The sequence below is a fragment of the Erigeron canadensis genome, chromosome 1 (genome assembly GCF_010389155.1).
Source record: "Erigeron canadensis isolate Cc75 chromosome 1, C_canadensis_v1, whole genome shotgun sequence".
In the NCBI taxonomy this organism is placed as follows: domain Eukaryota; kingdom Viridiplantae; phylum Streptophyta; class Magnoliopsida; order Asterales; family Asteraceae; genus Erigeron; species Erigeron canadensis.
This window is the reverse complement of record NC_057761.1, coordinates 55,949,495-55,957,215: the sequence shown is the minus strand read 5'-3', so window position 1 is coordinate 55,957,215 and position 7,721 is coordinate 55,949,495. Positions and strand designations below refer to the sequence as shown.

At 31.4% G+C, this 7,721-nt stretch overlaps 1 long non-coding RNA gene across 1 annotated transcript; it reads right to left on the bottom strand.

Moving 5' to 3' along the window:
* Window positions 1–2,537: 2,537 nt before the first annotated feature.
* LOC122579109 lies at window positions 2,538–4,140 on the bottom strand. The gene is made up of 3 exons (XR_006320606.1): window positions 4,027–4,140; window positions 3,253–3,385; window positions 2,538–3,016 (listed from the first exon to the last, which is right to left on the bottom strand). It is a non-coding gene; the product is annotated as an uncharacterized LOC122579109 (long non-coding RNA).
* Between the last annotated feature and the right edge of the window lie 3,581 nt (window positions 4,141–7,721).

The window sequence follows — 7,721 nt, the reverse complement described above, 5'->3', positions numbered from 1 at the left end:
TTTAGTAGTCTTGATATATCTAACAAATATATATTACTATACTTTCTTCAAATGTGCATTATTTGTCATCTTAATTAATTAAGGATGCAAATTAATTGTTCGGATCAAAACCTAGATCAAGATCATATCACTCTCGCTGAGTACTTGTTAATATGTTACTAATTTTGTTGACTGATTTCGCTTCACTTGTCTTACCTAGCCTCGTTCTATATATAGTTATATATATATACTATAGTATAGTATATATCAACAATTGTAGTAATTAATCTCATCAGTTTAAGTTAATGAAAACTTATAGAGAAATTAGTATATGAAATTATTAAGATTTAGATTGCCTAGCTAGCTTTTTCCTTTTAGTTTATGAAAGAGATAAGAGATAGTTTTTTACCTTTAATTTCAAAACCAGATAAGTTTGGTACTAGCTACATTTTCTGTGGCAATATCACGATAATAGATTGATAGTGAGATCAATGTATTGATGTTAGTGTTGTGAGATTACACGTACTACGTACAAACCATTTGCAAGCTAGCTAGACTAATAATAAAAAAAGTCTAACTAAAGCGAAATGCTAATATGACTTCAACTCGATCATATGAACTTCAGTTCATTAAAAGTGCGAAGGAAATTAAGAAAAAAAAATTTTTGTGCGCCAAAAAGAAAATCAAAGTAAATTGCAAGCAGCAGATCGACTCGATCTTATTAACACTACAACAAAAATTTCATTTATTAATACTTACTTTAAAAAATTGTAAAAAAATTTCTTAATTTATTCACACTTAAAAATGTTTAAAAAATATACACATTTAAAATTGTGAAAAATTATAACTTTCACACTTGTATACGTGGAATAAAAAATTTTACACCTAAAAGTGTGAACAAGTGTCAAACATATATTCACACTTGGAAATGTGAAAGTCAAACTGTAACACCTAATTTATTTACACTTTTCTTGTGTGAAAAAATTTAGTGTTACAAATTAATCCTTACACTTTTAAGTGTGAACAATTTATATAGTTTTACACTTTAGGAAGTGTGAACTTTATCCCCCAACATATATAAGTGTGAAAAAGTTATGATTTTTCAAATTTCTTCACATTTTAAATATGAATATTTTTTAAATATTTTTAAGTGTGAATAAATTAAGAAATTTTTTCACACTTACTTACCTATAAGTAAGTGTGAATAAATGATAATTTTTTTTAAGTGTAATTTCAAGTGAGTATAGCTTATTGCATGTAACTTATCATTAACTAATTGATGTACATAAATTCCCTTCAAGCGTATGACACTCGACTTATTTTCGGTTTGGTTTGGCTAGGTTTGGTTAACTCAAAAATCAAAAATAATGTATCAAATGACTTCCATTTATGACGGGCATGATTGAGTTTTTCTTTTCGGATCTTTAAATGATATGTAGAAGTTTTGCATCCAAGGGGAAGATTATTCAACGAGGTTGCTTTTTAACGTTGACTCGGTTAAGTTAATGTATGTTAAACCTTTCGTTCATCTTCCCAACGAATTTACACCTTCCAAAAATATTGGGGATGGAATTTATGGGTAATTAAAGAAAGATATGAAGAACTACAAATCAAGAACATAAGAACTAGATAGTTAATAAAAAGTCGTACATTAAGCTTCATTTTTATTATTGTACGAAATTTAAAAAATGAATAAAAATTAAAAGCGATATATATGAAGAGTCAACATCTGGCTGCAATCAGTGATTGTACCCCCACAGAAAGCAAATGAAGCTCAGTTTGGTGAAGAAGAAAAAAAAGTGCTGCTGCTGCTGATGCCTTTGACAACTTCCAAAGGGTATGCACTCCCACTTGCCATGCTATATTGCTATCCATATTTGTGTACAAAGTACAACTGTCAGCTGCTTCCTGTGTGCTTTCTATGCTTGTACATTCAGAAAAACTTTCTTCAAGATTTTTTTATTTTTGTTTTTATCAACCATATATCCCCTTAATTCCACACCTAACGACACAAATATGTATACATATACATACATATACATGTGTTAAAAAACAAAAGGAAAGAATATATATTAATTATATATTATAAAAAAATATGATGATGACATATGTCATATGTGTATATTCAAGTATATATGTTTATACTAGATTTTTATCCTGTGGGAAACCACGGAACGATTTTAAAACAACTAAATTTTACCAAAAATATATAGCTATATATAATGTGAAAGTAATGAAATAGCGTTAGATATAAACCGGATAAAGTAGGAGTTGTACATTAGATATTACAAATAGTAACAAAAGATATTAAGCCAAGATTTATATAGGACATTAAGCGTATTTTTAGCAAAACATGTTTCCTGCTCGAATGAAATAAGCCATGACTTTGTTAGCGGTATACTAAAAAGAGGTGGGAAACAAAGTGTAGACATTTTGACCAATTTTGACTTGACCCAACTTACCAGCAAAACTATTACATCTAAATTGTCAATTTCAACGCCACATACATATGCCAAAAAAACATTCACGAAAATATATCTAGAAAAAAATAGGCATCAAGTAATTATCAAAATCAAATGTTAAATGGCATTTGCTTTGTTACATGATTCACATGAAAACTTGTTTGTACATATAGTGTAAAAGGGAACAAACTTCCAATATTGATTAGGAGATCATTTACTCCTTTGAAACAGCTACAGGCCTCACATAAGTGAACACCTTTAAGGGATTCTTCTGACATTTGGAGCTGGCTAGCGGAGAATTCTAAACCGGGGTATGTAGTTCCAACATTCTTTGAAATTTTCAATGCATAAATGTTCTTGGTAAACTCTTCCCTCAACCTCTCTTCTTTCTTCAAAAAGTTTGGAGAAGCATTTATATATGAACAGAAATACGATCATGAGAATATAAGCATCATAAATAATGGTTTAAGATAACTTGAAAACAACTTCCAAAAGTGCCCAAAACATTAGCAAATCAGCCTCCAAATCACATACTAATAAGAACCCTTTCCTTACTCTACCCTTGGTGGCAACACCTGAAATGTGATAAAATACAAAAAGCTAACAAATTTATTGAAACCCAGTTCATGAAAATAGAAAAGTAACAATCTTTTTAGAACTAACCCTGAAACATTTGGGCTAGTTTTACTGAAAACGCAGATTCGAACCATTACATGATCATGTGTTACATTTAAGACCTCAAACTGAAAGTTATATATTACCAACTCGTTGAATTACCAAGTAAAAGATCTAAGCATAAGATATATATTACCTCGTCTTTTAATTACTGGAGGATCCTCGTAAACTCTACAAGGTGCATCAGTCGGGCCGATAGTTCCCCTTCACCATAGAAATCAGTCCTATGCTGGGTTATTGCACCATCCACTATCATATGTGTTTCAAACCTTCAAATAAAAATCACACCTTATTCAAATATGGATATAATATTAACTTCATATACAGTATACAATCCTACAATCACATTCCACTTTTAATTCTTTCATCATTATGTAGTTTTCTTGTTGTTTATTATGAATGATAGGTAATTGGCACAAGTTCTTTAATGCACATACAACTTAATATTTCCATTTAGTGCACTTAAAGGTTAATTTTCAATGGATTTTAGATATCTACATCTATAATATCTATAAAGTACAGTCTTCACACAAACGTTTTTCAAAAAAACCAAGAGCTGCTCCTGCCTTTTTCATTTGCACTACACCACCAAAATTTCAACTAAAATCTATATAAGCTATGTAGGATATAATCCAATCAAACAATACAATGTTGCTACCCATGCCATCTGACCTCTAAAATTCAAAAGACAAAAATAGTCCCATGCTTAGTGGACCTCCCACCAACACCCAGTTTATAACTACCAATTGTGACAATCCCATATATTATTGAATGCATCAATTTCTGGTGGTCAGTAACTAACACCGTATGACATACCACATTATGACGTTCTATCAGATTTAAGATTCAAGGTCAATCTGGCTAAACCCTTGTTGACATACCACATAATGTGAAAAATTAAAAGACTAACCTCAATGCATCTGCCTGGCTAAACCATCCACCGAGTGCTCAACTTTTGAAAACATGATCATAGAGATTGCTCAAAAGATGATATAAACATCATAATATAAAAGAATATATTTTAGTCGGTATGATCATATATGTTTGTTAGATATCATATTTCACAATGCTCAACTAAAAACGAAGTATATTTTCCACATGGGTTTTTGAACTAAAATCCTTCGTTTGACCATTCATTGTGCTCAAAAACTGCTACATTTGGACAGACTCAAGTTTTAAACAAATGACTACCTTCAACTTTTCAAGAAATCTTATTTTCCAAAATATCACTATCACTACTTGTCATGTATCTTAACAAATACACCAAAAAACACAGCCCATACCCAACTCATTCCTTGTCTATTACCAAATCAAACTTAAACCAAAGCACCATCCATTATAGTAAAAACAAAAGCATATATCTGCAAACCAAGACACATACAGTTGTAGTTCTCAATCTGACTTGGTCCAAACCAAGCTGGCTTTCAATCCAGCAGCTTGATATTAGGCTGCATATGTTAATATATATAATCTCGATAGCCCCTTCAAATGCATCAGTCCCTCGACAAATACACGAACAATGTCATTAACGAAACATCAGGTTAAGAAACAAAAATTTGACCCATCAAACCTACTTGGAAACTGACTCATGAACAACATTTGACCCATCAAACCTAACCTTACATTCTTCAAACTGCACAAACAACTTTCAATGTTGACCCAAACCCATTTTGCCTCCTCAATATTTGAGACTTTTTATTATTTTAGTCATGGAGTAGCAAAGAAAACTATGCAGGACATTAATTTCCCTAAGAAAATATAAACAATCTCGAAAACTGGAAATGCATACCTTGTCTACATATACCTCTTAAAGTGGCTAAAATCAAACCAATAGCCATATCAACGCTAGCATTTTGGTTTGGAATCGATTCTTTAACATCGTCAATCAAGACACAATTTTGGAGACCTGAACATATAAAACCATCATAAAGCCTCGAACAAAAGAATACATAATATATAACAAAATCAAACTCGTCCTAAACATTGCAGTAAGTTACTACAAACCTGAACATATAAAACTATACCCTTTGATAATATAGTGATCCTCTCGCTTGCTGATGTTAATAAAATGGATATACTACTGCATAAGCAGAATAAACAGAGTTACCAAATTTTTTTGATAATCTGATATTTTATGACTTACATTATCTTGCTCGACTTCCTTAATGATATCGTCCACATAAAAAATCATGATTATTATGATCTGTACACGCTTGATGAAGCTCATCAACTGTAATATAAGTACTTCAGCCCTTATCAAAACACCAGAAAGCAGAAACAAGATGCTCCTCATGGTCCAGGTTTTTTCAGGTGCATAGCAGCAGCTACAAATTTTCCATAGTCAATTGTGCACTTGTGCCACTGTTATCCACATCCATAATCTGCATTGTTTAGTTATTAGATCAGTTAATATTTCAAAAAATTTGTCAACTCTATAAGTATTTAGTACAAATGGCCAAATAATCCGAGGCCTGCAACCAACATAATTAGCAGCAGTGGCAAAATGGGTGAATTAGGTAATCGTCAAAACAGGTTGGATTGTGTTGCCCTGAAACATTTCTTGGCGAAAATTACTGGAGTAATTTATAGTTGGTCAAAAATGGTTAAACGGGTTGAGAATCTGCCAAAGTCTATTTTCGGTAGATACAAATAGACAACATCCTATAACGCTTAACTCAATTATTTAAAATAGCATTGTATAATGGTATTTCTGCTATCATGATTAATGCATTAATTATCAAGTAAAAAGTCATAATAAAAAGTCTATTTGGCTAACCTTACTACTGAGACCATGTTGCGACGAAATAAAAATGACATGTTTCACCACGAACCCAGCTTAATCCACTACCCAACCCACCCTGACCACACACATCTCGCCATTTTTAGCCACCATGCAATCACATTTTTTAATGTAAGGTCACCAGACCCATATTCAAAAACTTGTCTAGACTTATATCAGACCCATATTCAAAAATTTGTCTAGACTTATTACTCGACACGCCCATCAACCATATGTGTCAATATGAGCCAGATTTGGGCCCGTTCCAGATTTGCTATGACAAAATAACTAACCTAAATTTAACTTCATTTACTTATCTTTTAACTAATTAACAATATAAAACGAATCTATCAAAAAATTATCAATAAGAACTGTCCCTTCATATGGGACATCTTCTATGTAAAATCCCCCTTGTAGGTTACTAACCCCACATTCATCTGGAACATTCAGTGTAGAATCCTAAAATAAAAAAAACTAATACAAAAAATTAATATACTTCCCACCTTCATATGGGACATTTGCAGAATCCCCCTTCAACAGTCGTTGAACCAACAAAACACAACACATATATCATTTTTATTCTGGCTTGAAAAATAGATAAATAACACAATGGTTCCACACCACATACCCTACATACATATATGACTACTTAATCGAGCAACTATAAACTCCTAAGACTTATTGAAAAAAGAGTTATGCATCATCAAAATATCAAATTTTACTGGATTAGAAAAAGGTTGAGTTCATGATCATATTACCTCCCCCTTTTGTATATCACACTTGCTAACGACAACATAAAACTAATATAAGATTTGAAAAACCATTGATACTAAAGTGACTTTAATAAAAACCACTTCTTTAATCCGAATTTTACATAATAAAAAAAAACCATATTCTAATCAACAAATATTTGAATAAGAATTTTTATTCAAGAAAGTTTGAATAACAAATATAGGTTATTATACCTTCTTGTTTTCGACTGCTTCTGGTAATAGGACATGCCGGAAGTTGTTTGCCATCTACCGGTCGGAGAGTGACCAGGCTTTTGTTTTCAATCAACTACACAATAATTATCTCAAAACATGTAAAAATAACGTAAGTTTTCAACTTTATAACAATATAATTTCTAAAAAAAAACCTAAATTAAGTGATTTCAAGTTAGAATAACCATAAAAAAAAATAGTAGTATACTTGCAGCAGTCACATTACCTCATTGATGTAAAGTTTAACCAGTTGGTTCAAGCCTCCTTGTGTTCTTCACCAATATCTAGCACGAGTCATACCTTGAAATGCCATTTCTCTAAGCCCTTTCATCAAACCCTCCTTCCAAGTCACTCTGAAATATAGAACTGAAAAACATAGTTGTATTATGTCTACCTGAAATATAAGTTCTTCATGCTTCCTCCTCTATTAAGATCGAAACCCTAAAGAGACACACACACACACACACATAAACACAGATATACATGTCTTTGTCAAGAATATAACTTATATAAATTTAAAAACGACCACAAATTTAATTTAGACATTTCATCGAGCACTTTATATGCATCACCAAAATTTTATTTCTTTATATTAGTAATCACCTAAATCACAAATATGGAGGTGGAACTTACGAATTGTAACAATCACAACCTTTTTTTAAACAAAAATCCACTCCAAAAATGACAAATAAACTACCTATGATTAGATAAAAAAGAAAAACTTGATAAAATAAGAACACTTTTTAAAAAAGAAAAACCTTTTGAATATTACCTTTTCATCATCATCTTAATCTGCTGCTGAATAATATGATTTTAGGTCACCCTCTTCCGCCGTATTCATTA